Consider the following 14,142-nt stretch of genomic DNA (forward strand, 5'->3'; position numbering starts at 1 on the left):
AAAATTCAATACATATTTATGATAAAAATACATATCAGAAATTTTGAAACAGAAAGGCACTTTCTCAGTTCAATAAATATGTTTAAAATGTCTAACATCATACTTAACTGTGAAATATTGGATATTTTCCTCTAAGATCAGGATAGCTAATCTCACCACCTCTTTTCAACATTATAGTAGACACCATAGCTACTGAACATAGTATGAGAAAATAACTCATAAAGGTTGGAAAGGATGATCATAAGTAGAAAACCTAAAATTATCTACAATAAAAATACTATGACTAATAAGTAAACTTACCAGTGTCATAGGATCGAAGTTAATACACAGAGAGAACTGTATTTCCACATGCTAGCACCTAATCAGTGGAAAACAAAAAAGAAAATAATACCATTTAAAATAACATTAAAACATTTAAAAATAAATTTAACAAATATTGTCTATGACATCTATTCTGATGATTATAAAATATTTTTAAGGGAAATTTAAGATGGTGGATAAACATATCATTGTTCATGGAATTAAAGTCTCTCTCAATCTTTTAAAGATGTCAATTCTTACCAAATCAATATACAGAAACAGCACAGTCATAATTATAACAAAATTTATAGATACAGTCTAATCATAAAATTATATGAAAATGCAAAGAATTTAAAAGAGCCAGTAAAATCTTGGATTTTAAGACTCACTTTAAAACTACAGTAAATAGTATGGAATTGGTATAAATAATGATAACCAGATTAATATGAAATAAAATTTGATCAATGGAACAGAATAATCAGATATAGATTCATACACATGCTATCTTGACATTCAACAATGGTCTCAAAGAAATAAAATGGAGGGAGAAACAACTTTTCAATTAAGTAGTACCCAAAACATTAAAATATCTGTTGAGAAAAATAAATGAACCATGATCCTCTTCTCACACAACACATAAGAACTAATTCAAGAAGGATCATAAATCCAAACATAAAATATAATGACATAAAGGATACTATAAAAATCATGAGAAAATACTTTCATCACCTGAAGACAAAGTATTTCTTACATAGAGAGGGCACAAAAAGCACTAAGACAAAACCACAAAACTAAACCAAAACAAACGAACAAATATTCCATGAGTTGGGCTCATTGAACAAAGTCATTAGGATTAGAAAATATTGACTCAGATAAGAATAAAGTATTTATTATGTATATCTGACAAATTACTTGTATCTAAACTATATAAAGTAAGCTACAATAGTGAAATAAAAAGATGCAAACCCGGGCTTCCCTGGTGGTGCAGTGGTTGAGAATCCCCCTGCTGATGCAGGGGACACGGGTTCGTGCCCCAGTCCAGGAAGATCCCACATGCCGCGGAGCAGCTAGGCCTGTGAGCCATGGTCACTAAGCCTGCACGTCCAGAGCCTGTGCTCCACAGCGGGAGAGGCCTCAACAGTGAGAGGCCCGCATACCGAAAAAAAAAAAAAAAAAAGAAAGAAAGATGCAAACCCAATTTCAAAAAGAATAGCATAAGACGTTAAGCTTATAGTTCACAAAAATTATATACAAATGGCTTAAATGGGCATGGAAACATCCCTAGTCCCCAGAAAAAGGTAACTTTAAGCTATAATGAGACATACATACCAATGATTATAGCTGAAATCTTTAAAATCTCATGATATTAATGTTTGTGAGACTGTGGGACAATTGCAACTTGCATACATTTTTATACAAGTCTTTTCAAAAAATAGCTGACAGTTTCTTTTAGACTAAACATACACCTAACGTATGACCAAATTATTCCAACTCTAGGTGTTTACCAAAAATCAAATTAAAACAAATGCCCATGAAAAAAGAAATGAAAACATATGATCACGAAAATATATTCACAAGAACGTTTTTAGCAGCTTTATTTATAATATATACAACATAGAAATGCTCTAAAAGTCCACTAATAGGAGACTGGGTAATCAAACTGTGACAGAATCACAAAATACAAGTCTAGACAACAACTACAAAACAAACAAAACAAATAGCAATTGATTCATGAAGCAACATGGATGCTTCTAAAATACAAAGTAGTATATACTGAGTATTACTAACTTCACAAAATTTCAAAGAAGGCAAAATAATCCATGGTGGAAAAATAAAGTATAACCATGTTGCCTTGGAGGAGCATGGGTTATCTGGGAAGAGGCATGCAGGAAATTTCTGGGTTGATGTTATGCTATCTATCCTGATAGGAGTTTGGGTTAACAGATGCATACATCTGTCAAAATGCATTAAGTGGTGTACATAAGTTTGCTGAATTTCACCCTATGTAAATTTTACCTGAGAAAACTGTAAACAAACATTAAATTCCTATCGGTGATATGTCTGTTAATATGTTTAGGGATGAAGTTTACTGATTTTGTCAGCCTATGTTGAAATGCATCTAAGTAGAAGAGGAATTGATGAATGTATGGTTAAAGGACTGAATAGACAGATAGATATGTGAACTAAATATAGTAAAAATAGTTTTTGTAGAATCTTGGTAATAAGTATATGGGTGTTCATTGGGAAATTTTCTGATGTTTTAAAAGTTTTCATAATAAAATGCAAAAAAATGAAAAAGAGCAGTAAGAATTATCAATAAAAAATTAATCCCACATCAATCAACATAAGGAAAATACTGGAACATCAATTATTAATACTGTAATTGAGATATTTCAGACATTGTAGATATTGCATTAAATATGGAAGTGCAAAGCCCTATATATGTATATAATACATATATTTGAACATCACAAGGTAACATAATAGTTATTTGAATTAGTAAAATAATGTCCATACATAAAATAGCTAGTGATACAATGTAAATGCTTTCCCAAAGATCAGTGAAACCTATTAGAAAGTCTAGCAATAGACCGTTGTGGTACTATAAGCTAACAATTCTGAGAACATTATACACAGATACTGGAACAGAACAATTAAGTAAATGGATGTCGGACAGTGTGTGCTAGATTCCTCACTGTTGGAGGAGCGGAGTTATAGATAAGAAAGGGGAAGAGACTAAAATCATCAAGATGATAATGCATTAGAATTGAGGACTTCTGTGTGAATTCATGTTAGCTTAATACAGACACAGAGGGAAACACATAAAGCTATTTAGAGGTACATGTATAAACACAGGTGACTATACACATATATTCCTTTTTCTGTCCTTTGAGTAGGTCTAGAAGCAACAACACCTCAGTAGCAATGAGTACCCAGATCTTGTTTTTTTTAATCCATTTTCCAATGAAATTGCTGACTCGAGTGCCTTGAAATATAGAAGATGAGGCTGAAGCATCTTGTAGTGCCAAAAAGAAAGTACTTACAAACAAAAAATATAAAACAACAAGAAACAACCCACAATGATAGGGGTATATCAAAGGCATACAAGGGCCATCTCAATAGGTAAAGTTGGAATACTTTGAGAAACAAAAGAGTATTGGATTATATCTCAAACTATAAATACATATGATGCATACAGGTATAAATAAGCAATTGAATAAATAGATGGGGTGAAGAGATAAGTGTCACCTACAGAAAAATTATAAATCATTTATGAAGATACTCTGTTCTCAAAAAGGGAGCACATCACTCCCAACTCGCTGAGTATGGGCTATACAGTGACTTCCTTCCAAAGAGTACAGTATGGACAAGGAAAAAAGAATAACTCTCCAGTGGAGAAATCTGCCAAGTGCTACTTCATCCAGGTGGTTAAGATGAACACCAACAATGATAAGACATGGTGATAGCATGAATCCTTAATACAATATGATGAACATGGCACTTTACCTATGTTTTCTTCCAAAACACATAATCCCAGTCTAATCAAGAGGAAAAATATCAGACAAATACCAATTGACAGGCATTCTTAATGTACCTGAAAGACACTCCTTGAAACTGTCAAGGACATCAACAAGGCAAGTCACAGAAACTGTTACACCCAGTTGGTACCTAAGCATACATGACAACTAAATTTTGTGTGGAATTCTGGATGGGATCTTAGAACAGAAAAAGGACTTGGAAGAGAAAAAGGTTTTCCTTAGGAAAAAAGTAAGGAAATCTCAATAAAGTATAAATTATAGTTAATAATAATATAGCAATGTTGGTTCATTAATTGTATACCATACTAATACAAGATTTCAAAATTAGGGGATACTGTGTATGGGGAGAATGAGAATTTACCATACTAATTTTGTACTGTTTCTGAATATGTAAAACTGTTCTAAAATAAAACATTTGTTTAAAAATAAGGTAATACAAATTCCATGTTCCTCATAGGAAACCAAGTCTAAATGATTATACAAATTCTACCCAATTTCCAAAGAAAGCATCACTGTAGCATTATTTAAATTTTTCTAACACATGTACAGCAAAAGGAGTGCCCATCTGATTTTTCCAACTCTCAAAATTATGAAGCCTTAACTAGACATGCACAGATTTAAAAAATATTATATGGGGGGGTATGAGTTATGAAATAAAATACAACAATGTTAAAAGTACCATATTAGTTTCCATTTGCCATTGTAACAAATTACCACATATTAAGTGGATTTAAACAATACAAATTAATTATTTAATAGTCTTGGAGGTCAGAATTCTGAAATTAATTTCACTGGGTTAAAACCAAGATATAAGCACAGGTGTATTCTCTCTGCAGTCTCTATGGGAGAATCAATTTCTTCATCTTTCCAGTTTCTAGAACCTGCGGGTAGTCTTTGGCTCATGTCCGCATTACCCCAACCTCTGCTTCCATCATCACATCTCCTCTGAATCCCACATCTTGCCTCCCTCTAATGAAGACTTGTCTTTATGATGCCCACGTTGCACCCATATGGGCAATCCAGGATAATCTTCCCATCCCAAGATCCTTAACTCAATCATATCTGCAAAGCCCCTTTGGCCATGTAAGGTAACATATTCAGTTCCATGGGTTAGGATGTAGACATCTTTGGGGAACCATTATTCTAAGCTACTAGGTACATATGAAAATATTGGTATGGAAACATCTATAACGAGTATCCTAAAAAAACAGTTGTTTGCTGACTAGGTTAGTTTGCTTTGTTTTATGACTTCAAATGATCATATGCAACAACTGGTTTATGCACTTTTTTAGATTCCTGTGTCATGTACCATCAATATGTCCTTAATATCTAACTTTTAAACCATATTTTAAGCTTCAGTGTTTATAGTCCATGACATAACTGTTCTGTCCTTGTATTCCAAGTACTTAACATATTGTCTGGTACCTTTAGAGCATTCACCAAGTGAATGCTACACATTAAGATTACATTTTATTTTATTGATCAGAATTCATGTTTTGTAAGGACATGATTATTTTAAGGTATAGCATATGATCTGGAATGCTATAGTGACAAATAAGGTTTCCTTGGGAAACCGTGGGAGGGGATGTTGGATTACCTCGTTGAAAATATTGCTTCTACCCTTTGGACATGTTGTTTTGGGCAAATTACATAAACTCTCCTTATTTCAATTTCCTTCTCTCTAAAATGGCAGTGTTCATAGGATCTACCCCATGAAATTTTGTGAGAATCAGTGTATACTATATGTAAAACACTTAGATCAAAGTCTAGTTATAACAGACACTTTATTCTACTGCTACTACTACCATTATTATTACAATATTGGGGCAGTCAAGTACCAATGTTTCTTTATTTACACTATTTAGTTCTTTTACAAAATAATATATTGTTATATGTGTCATAAACAAAAATATGTTAAGGACATCTGTATTGATTTATTTCAGATATTTACAAAATTTAAAGGAAATTGTATGTATGTTCCACCAGAATTCAGGCATTAATCTTGTGGAAAATTCAACTGATTTGTGAACACTATAATATTCTGGCTGTCATCGAGAATGAGACTATAATAAAAGATGTAAGGCTAAAAATGCTCTCCCTTTACTGTTAATCTCATCTTCACTTAGACAATCATTATTTATTTAGATTTATTCAGAAGTTCGGTTCAGAATATAAATGATATTTTTTTAAAAACTATTAATTTAAAAAAATGTGTATTTGAAAGTGCAGCATATGCAAAAATACCATAAACTGTTCTACAACTTTGCTGGAGCTTGCTCTGGCACAGCTAAATTCATGATGATTAAAGGCATTTGCTTCATAAAATTCTCCAAGTTTCATATCTACTGTATTAGCAAAACTTTGAAATCCACTGTATACATTTAGAGCCCTAAATAAACTTTATTGTATCTGCTATTAAAATATATATTCCAAAAGACATCAATACCAACCACAAAGTCAAAAGAAACTAATATAAAACATTCAGTGTGCATTTTGAATATCTTTTCCAAAGGGCTCTATTTTATATTCAATTTCATAGAGGATGGTTTCCTTAGCAACTAACCCTCTGCCACATAGTTCTTTAATAGGACATTACTAAAAAATTAATGGTTAGGTATTATGTGGCTGAAAATGTGAGATTTTTACTACTTGTTACAGTTATTATCCATTTTTTAAAATATCATTGAGGTACTTACAATTTAACACATTTGGGCCCTTAAATTTAGTGTGGTGTAGCTGAAAAAACACATCTCCTAAAATCGTCACCTCTAAGAAGAATTCATTGAACTTGCTAAAATTATGAATGGAATTTATCTTTATTGTCAGTGTTCACAGCAAAATGTATTGTAAAGGCAATGAACCTGATGCTAGAACAGGCTTAAATTATAATGATAAATAAGGTTTCTCTTAAAAGATGGATATCCTCATAAATATACCTTGACTGTGCATTAATATATCTATTGTCCTGCAATCAGTTTTAATAGAATTGGAGATATAAATGTCTAGGTAGATCAAGTCACATATATATTCATATATATATTTATTTTATTTACTTTGGAGTTTGTATAATATAATACTGTGTATTTACCTAAGTGTATAAATGTCTTCAGTGTAAACTACCTACATCTCTTTCCTTACAATAAATGTACCTGCAGAAAAATGTTTCTTTGGACCTCTAAGAAAATGTTTTAAAACAAATGCACTTCAAGTCTTTAACTTATTGAGGAAAACACATCAATCATCTACTTGGAGTACTTTAAAGAGTGTTTTTAATATATGTGTGTATATATATATATATATTTAAAATATATATAAATTTTTCCCATTATTTTGCTACTCAGAGTCACCATGATAGAAATAACATAGGAAATGAGGCATTTATTCCATAATAGGAATTATTATTATTATTTAATAGGAATTATTATTACTATTATTTTTGGCTACACATTAATACCACAAATATTTATTGACCATTTATTTTTTATTTGCATTGTTCTATAAATAGTGACAATGATTATTGTGGACTGATTGATTACCCTCATTAGTTAATAAAATGTTGAAGATGGTTTGTAAGAAAAATGATAGAAAAGAAAGTGAAACTTCACAAGAATAGAGAAACAAGAATATAAAGGTGTAGAAATGAAGAAATTTAACAAGAATCCCTAAAAGAGCAGTTATCAGAAACTGATATGAGAATCCAGAGTACAGAATTAATTTACTGTTATAAAGTGATACATAAAAATACTGTGAATGAAATGATAACCACATTATATCTTCATCAAAAATTGAGAAAAATTTTCCACATAAAGCAAAGGACTGGATTATATACATTTTTCAAAATCTGTCAAATCAAAATACTAAAATACACAATACAGGTACAGACATATGACTCAGAGGTTCCTATGAAATGCCATCTTGGATGGCATTCCAAATCACTGAAGGAAAGAAGCTGAGAAAAGTGACATGAAAATGTCATCTTTCCTTTACTCCTTATATAGAAATATATCTCATATTTAGAAAGTATTTATACCATGATGAAAATGAAAAATAATACCAAAAAAATTACTAGAAGTACAATGGATAAAAGAAAACATTAAAACTTTGTATTCAGACATTTTTCTAAACATACCATATACATCAAAAGCCATAAGAACATGAATGGTTTATTGAAAAGATATAATTATAAAATTGTAGGGAGTTCCTTGGGGGCCTAGTGGTTAGGATTCTGGGCTTTCATTGCAGTGGCCCATGTTCAATCCCTAGTTGGGGAACTGAGATCTCGCAAGCCACGTGACACAGCATGGCAAAAAAAAAAAAAATTGTATAAAACAAGATACACCATTAGCGAAGTTGACAGAAAAATGAAATATTCAAAAATAAACACAACAATAATGACAAAGAGCTTCATTTTCCTTTTTATTAAAACAAAAGATAAAAATTATAAAATAAAAGATAATTTCATTGAGAATTTTCCAAAGCAAATATTAGAAACTTTTAAGGCAAGTCAAAAGAAGAAATGCAACTCATAACTATGAGAAAATGTATTTACATTCACTAATTACCACATGATACAAATAAGATATTCCTCCTATAAGATAAACCAAAATTTAAAATATTGCAAAATACCAGTATTTCCTGTGGAATGTTAGAATGCACACTCTTATACACTCTTGGTAGGCGTGTAAATTTACCTTTTTTTGAGCATCTTGGCATTATTTTTATTATGTGAAGGTGAAGGTAATGCTAGTAATTTTAGTGAAAATGGTAAGAAAAAAGTAATAACAACAAAAACCATAACTTATCGAAGACTTATGCACTAGTCAGTGTTCCCAGCACTTTATCTTTAGCTCACTCAGAAATACTTAATATGATAGGCACTCTTAAATTCTCCAGGTCAAACACTAGGCATCTAAGAAGAAATGTTTTAATATGTTTTCCTAAGGTCACATAACTAGTAAATGACAGAAATGAGATATTAGTCCAGGCATTTTGACTCCAAATCAAGTTCTATTAACCACTATACCACACTAAGGAAAAGTAAAAGTGAATTAAAAGTGCCAAAGGAGGTGATTCACCTATGTACAGTTATAGATGTAGATCTAGAGTGTATATATGAATAGAGAATATTCACCAAAGTTTAAAAAGTAATTATTTCTAGACATTTTAGGCTGAGATTTTGGCATGAATTAGAATTCACCCTAAACATTTTAAATGATGAGACTTCAATGGCGAGTCTTCCTTCAAAATCTGAGCACACATTGTTAGGGGTAAAAACAAGAAATGAGAATATGCCTAGAAAAATACTACAATGCAAAACTACCACAGCCCTTTTGATGAAAAGATAAGGGCAATAAATATTTTTACTGGAGCCGAGTATTTGCCACACAAAGATGGGACTCATGTACTAGGAGAGACATGGTCCTGAAGGGAATGCAGGAGAATTACTCCACCTTATTTCAGTTTTGCCTTCCTTTTTTTTTTTTTTTCCTCCCATTGTCCTAACCTAACCTGAAGTCCACAGCTGAATTATATTAGGGCAGGAGCTAGCCATCAGGGACTAGTCTTCCTGAGTACAGAGCAGGGCAAATGGGGGCAGAAAATGTGTCTAAGGAGCTGGGTGGGAAAGGGTGTCTCAAACAGAAAAAAATCAGCACTAGTAATTAAGAAATGCACTTTAAAATTTTCCTCTTCTTAAATTATCTATGAGATATTTTAAAACTTCACAAGAGAGGACCTTAAAGATGGTGGAGGAGTAAGATGTGGAGATCACCTTCCTCCCCACAAATACATCAAAAATACATCTATATGTGGAACAACTCTTACAGAAAACCTACTGAATGCTGGCAGAAGACCTCAGACTTCCCAAAAGTCAAGAAACTCCCCATGTACCTGGGTACAGCAAAGGAAAAAACAGAGACAATAGAAAAAAGAAAAAAACAGAAAGAAAAGAAGAGAGACGGGCCCTGCACCTCTGGGGGAGAGCTGTGAAGGAGCAAAAGTTCCCACACACTAGGAAGCCCCTTCACTGGTGTAGACGGGGGTGGGTAGAGGGAAAGCTTCGGAGCTATGGAGGAGAGCACAGCATCAGGGGTGCAGAGGGAAAAGTGGAGAGATTCCCGCATAGAGGATCAGTGCCGACGAGAACTCACCAGCCTGAGAGGCTTGTCTGCTCACCAGCCAGGATGGGTAGGGGCTGGGAGCTGAGGCTCAGGCTTTGGAGGTCAGATCCCAGGGAGAAGAATGGGGTTGGCTGCGTGAACACTGCCTGAAGGGGGTTAGTGAGCCACAGATAGCCGGGAGGTGGTCTGGGAAAGCCTCAGGACCTGCCTAAGAGGCAAGAGGACATTGTTTTGGGGTGTACGAGGAGAGGAGATTCAGAGCACTGCCTAAACAAGCTTCAGAGACAGTCAAAAGCCATGGCTATCAGCGCGGACCCCAGAGACGGGCATGAGACGCTAAGGCTGCTGCTGCCGCCACCAAGAAGCCTGTGTGCGAGCACAGGTCACTATCCACATGTCCCCTCCCAGGAGTCTGTGCAGCCTGCCACTGCCAGGGTCCCAGGAGGCAGGGACAACTTCCGTGGTAGAACACACAGTGTACCCCAGGCTGTTGCAATGTCACGCCGGCCTCGGCCCCCTCAGGCTCACGCCGCATTCCATACCCCACCCTCCCCCCGTCTGAGCAAGCCAGAGCCGCCAAATCAGCCATTCCTTTAACCCCCTCCTGCCTGGGTGAAGAACAGACACCAGAGAGGGACCTACGTATAGAGGCTGGGCCAAATCCAAAGTTGAACCCCACGGATTGTGCAAACAAAGAAGAGAAAGGGAAATATCTCCATGCAGCGTCAGGAGGAGCAGATTAAATCTCTACAATCAACTTGATGTACCTGCATCTGCGGAACACCTGAAGAGACAACGAATCATCCCAAAATTGAGGCAGTGGACTTTGGGAACAACTACAGACTTGGGGTTTGCTGTATGCAACAGACTAGTTTCTGATTTTTATGTTTATCTTATTTTAGATTTTAGCATAAGTTATCATTGGTGGATTTGATTATTGGTTTGGTTGCTCTCTTTTTTTAATTACTTTTTAATTTTAATAATATACTTTATAAATTTTTTATTTTAATAACTTTGTTATCTATTATTTTATGTTAATTTTCCATTCTTTCTTATTTTTCTCCCTTTTCTTCTGAGTCGTGTGGCTGACAGGGTCTTAGTGCTCCAGCCAAGTGTCAGGTCTGAGTCTCTGAGGTGGGAGATCTGAGTTCAGGACACTGGACCACCAGAGACCTCCTGGCTCCACATAATATCAATTGGCGAGAGCTCTCCAAGAGATCTCTGTCTCAACGCTAAGACCCAGCTCTACTCAATGACCAGCAAGCTCCAGTGCTGGACATGCCATGACAAACAATAAGCAAGACAGAAACACAACCCCACCCATTAGCAGTGAGGCTGCCTAAAATCATAATAAGTTCACAGACACCCCAAAACACACCACCAGATGTGGTCCTGCCCACCAGAAAGACAAGATCCAGGCTCATCCATCAGAACACAGCCACCATTTCCCTCCACCAGGAAGGCTACACAATGCACTGAACCAAACTTACCCACTGGGGGCAGACACCAAAAACAATGGGAACTACAAACTTGCAGCCTGCGAAAGGAGACCCCAAACACAGTAAGTTAACCAAACTGACAAGACAGAGAAATATGCAGCAGATGAAGGAGCAAGGTAAAAACCCACCTGACCAAACAAATGAAGAGGAAATAGGCAGTCTACCTGAATAAGAATTCAGAGCAATGAAACTAAAGATGAGGAAAAATCTTGGAAATAGAATGGAGAAAATACAAGAAATGTTTAACAAGGACCTCGAAGAACTAAAAAGCAAACAAACAATGATAAACAACACAATAAATTAAATTAAAAATTCTCTAGAAGGAATCAATAGCAGAATAACTGAGGCAAAAGAATGGATAAGTTACCTGAAATATAAAATAGTGGTAATAACTACCGCAGAGCAGAATAAAGAAAAAAGAATGAAAAGAATTGATGACAGTCTCAGAGACATCTGGGACAACATTAAATGCACCAACATTCATATTATAGGGATCCCAGAAGAAGAAGAGGAAAAAAACGGATTAAGAAATATTTGAAGAGATTACAGTTGAAAACTTCCCTAATATGGGTAAGGAAATAATCAAGTCCAGGAAGTGCAGAGAGTCCCATACAGGATAAATCCAAGTAGAAACACACCAAGACACATATAAATCAAACTATCAAAAATTATATACAAAGAAAAAAATATAAAAAGCAGCAAGGGAAAACCAAAACATAAGATAAAAGGGAATCCCCAGAAGATTAACAACTGATATTTCAACAAAAACTCTGCAAGCCAGAAGGGAATGGCAGGACATATTTAAAGTGATGAAAGGGAAAAACCTACAACCAAGATTACTCTACCCAGGAAGGATCTCATTGAGATCCAATGGAGAAATTAGAAAACTTTACAGACAAGCAAAAGCTAAGAGAATTCGGCACCATGAAACTAGCGTTACAACAAATGCTAAAGGAACTTCTCTAGGCAAAAAACACAAGAGAAGGAAAAGACCTGCAATAATAAACACAAAACAATTAAGAAAATGGTAACAGGAACATACATAGCGATAATTACCTTAAATGTAGATGGATTAAATGCTCCAACCAAAAGACATAGATTGGCTGAATGGATACAAAAACAAGACCCATATATATGCTGTCTACAAGAGGCCCACTTCAGACCTAGGGACACATAAAGACTGAAAGTGAGGGGATGGAAAAAGATATTCCATGCAAATGGAAATCAAAAGAAAGCTGGAGTAGCGATACTCATATCAGACAAAATAGACTTTAAAATAAAGACTATTACAAGAGACAAAGAAGGACACTACATCATGAATAAGGATCAATCCAAGAAGAAGATATAACAATTGTAAATATTTATGCACCCAACATAGGAGAACTTCAAAACATAAGGCAAATGCCAAGAGCAATGAAAGGGGAAATCGACAGTAACACAATCATAGTAGGGGACTTTACACCCCACTTTCACCAATGGACAAATCAACAAAAATGAAAATAAATAAGGAAACACAAGCTTTAAATGACATGATAAACAAGATGGACTTAACTGATATTTATATGACATTCCATCCAAAAACAACAGAATACACTTTCTTCTCAAGTGCTCATGGAACACTCTCCAGGATAGATTATATCTTGGGTCACAAATCAAGCCTTGGTAAATTTAAGAATATTGAAATCACATCAAGTATCTTTTCAGGCCACAATGCTATGAGACTAGATATCAATTACAGGAAAAAAAACTAAGAAATACAAACACATGGGGACTAAACAATATGCTACTTAATAACCAAGAGATCACTGAAGAAATCAGAGGAAATCATAAAATACCTAGAAACAAATGACAATGAAAACATGACAACCTAAAACCTATGGGATGCAGCAAAAGCAGTTCTAAGAGGTAAGTTTATAGCAATACAATCCTACCTCAAGAAACAAGAAAAACCTCAAATAAACAAACTAACCTTACACCTAAAACAATTAGAGAAAGAAGAACAAAAAAATCCCGAAGTTAGCAGAAGGAAAGAAATCATAAAGATCTGATGAGAATAAATGAAAAAGAAATGAAGGAAATGATAGCAAATATCAATAAAAGTAAAAGCTGTTTCTTTGGGAAGATAAACAAAATTGATAAGCCGTTAGCCAGACTACTCAAGAAAAAGAGGGAGAAGACTCAAATCAACAGAATTAGAAATGAAAAAGCACAAGTTACAACTGACACTGCAGAAATACAAAGAATCATGAGAGATTACCACAGGGAACTGTATGCCAATAAAATGGACAACCTGGAAGAAAGGGACAAATTCTTAGAAAAGCACAACGTTCTGAAACTGAACCAGGAAGAAATAGAAAAAGTAAAGAGACCAATCACTAGAACTGGAATTGAGACTGCGATTAAAAATCTTCCAATAAAAAAACCCCAGGACCAGACGGCTTCACAGGTGAATTCTATCAAACATTAGAGAAGAGCTAACACCTATCCTTCTCAAACTCTTCCAAAATATAGCAGAGGGAGGAACACTCCCAAACTCATTCTACGAGACTATCACCCTTATACCAAAACCAGACAAACATGTCACAAAGACAGGAAACTACAGACCAATATCACTGATGAACATAAATGCAAAAATCCTCAACAAAATAGTAGCAAACAGAATCCAACAGCACATTAAAAGGATGA

General features: G+C 34.6%; 1 long non-coding RNA gene across 1 annotated transcript in view; it reads right to left on the reverse strand.

Moving 5' to 3' along the window:
* LOC132515658 (uncharacterized) overlaps positions 1–14,142 on the reverse strand; it is a 125,495-nt gene that overhangs the window by 64,032 nt on the left and 47,321 nt on the right. The window contains exon 3 of the long non-coding RNA XR_009539157.1: positions 301–358. This is a non-coding gene — a long non-coding RNA (uncharacterized LOC132515658). The remainder of the gene's footprint in view (positions 1–300; positions 359–14,142) is intronic.

This window comes from Lagenorhynchus albirostris, chromosome 2, assembly GCF_949774975.1.
Source record: "Lagenorhynchus albirostris chromosome 2, mLagAlb1.1, whole genome shotgun sequence".
Taxonomy (NCBI): domain Eukaryota; kingdom Metazoa; phylum Chordata; class Mammalia; order Artiodactyla; family Delphinidae; genus Lagenorhynchus; species Lagenorhynchus albirostris.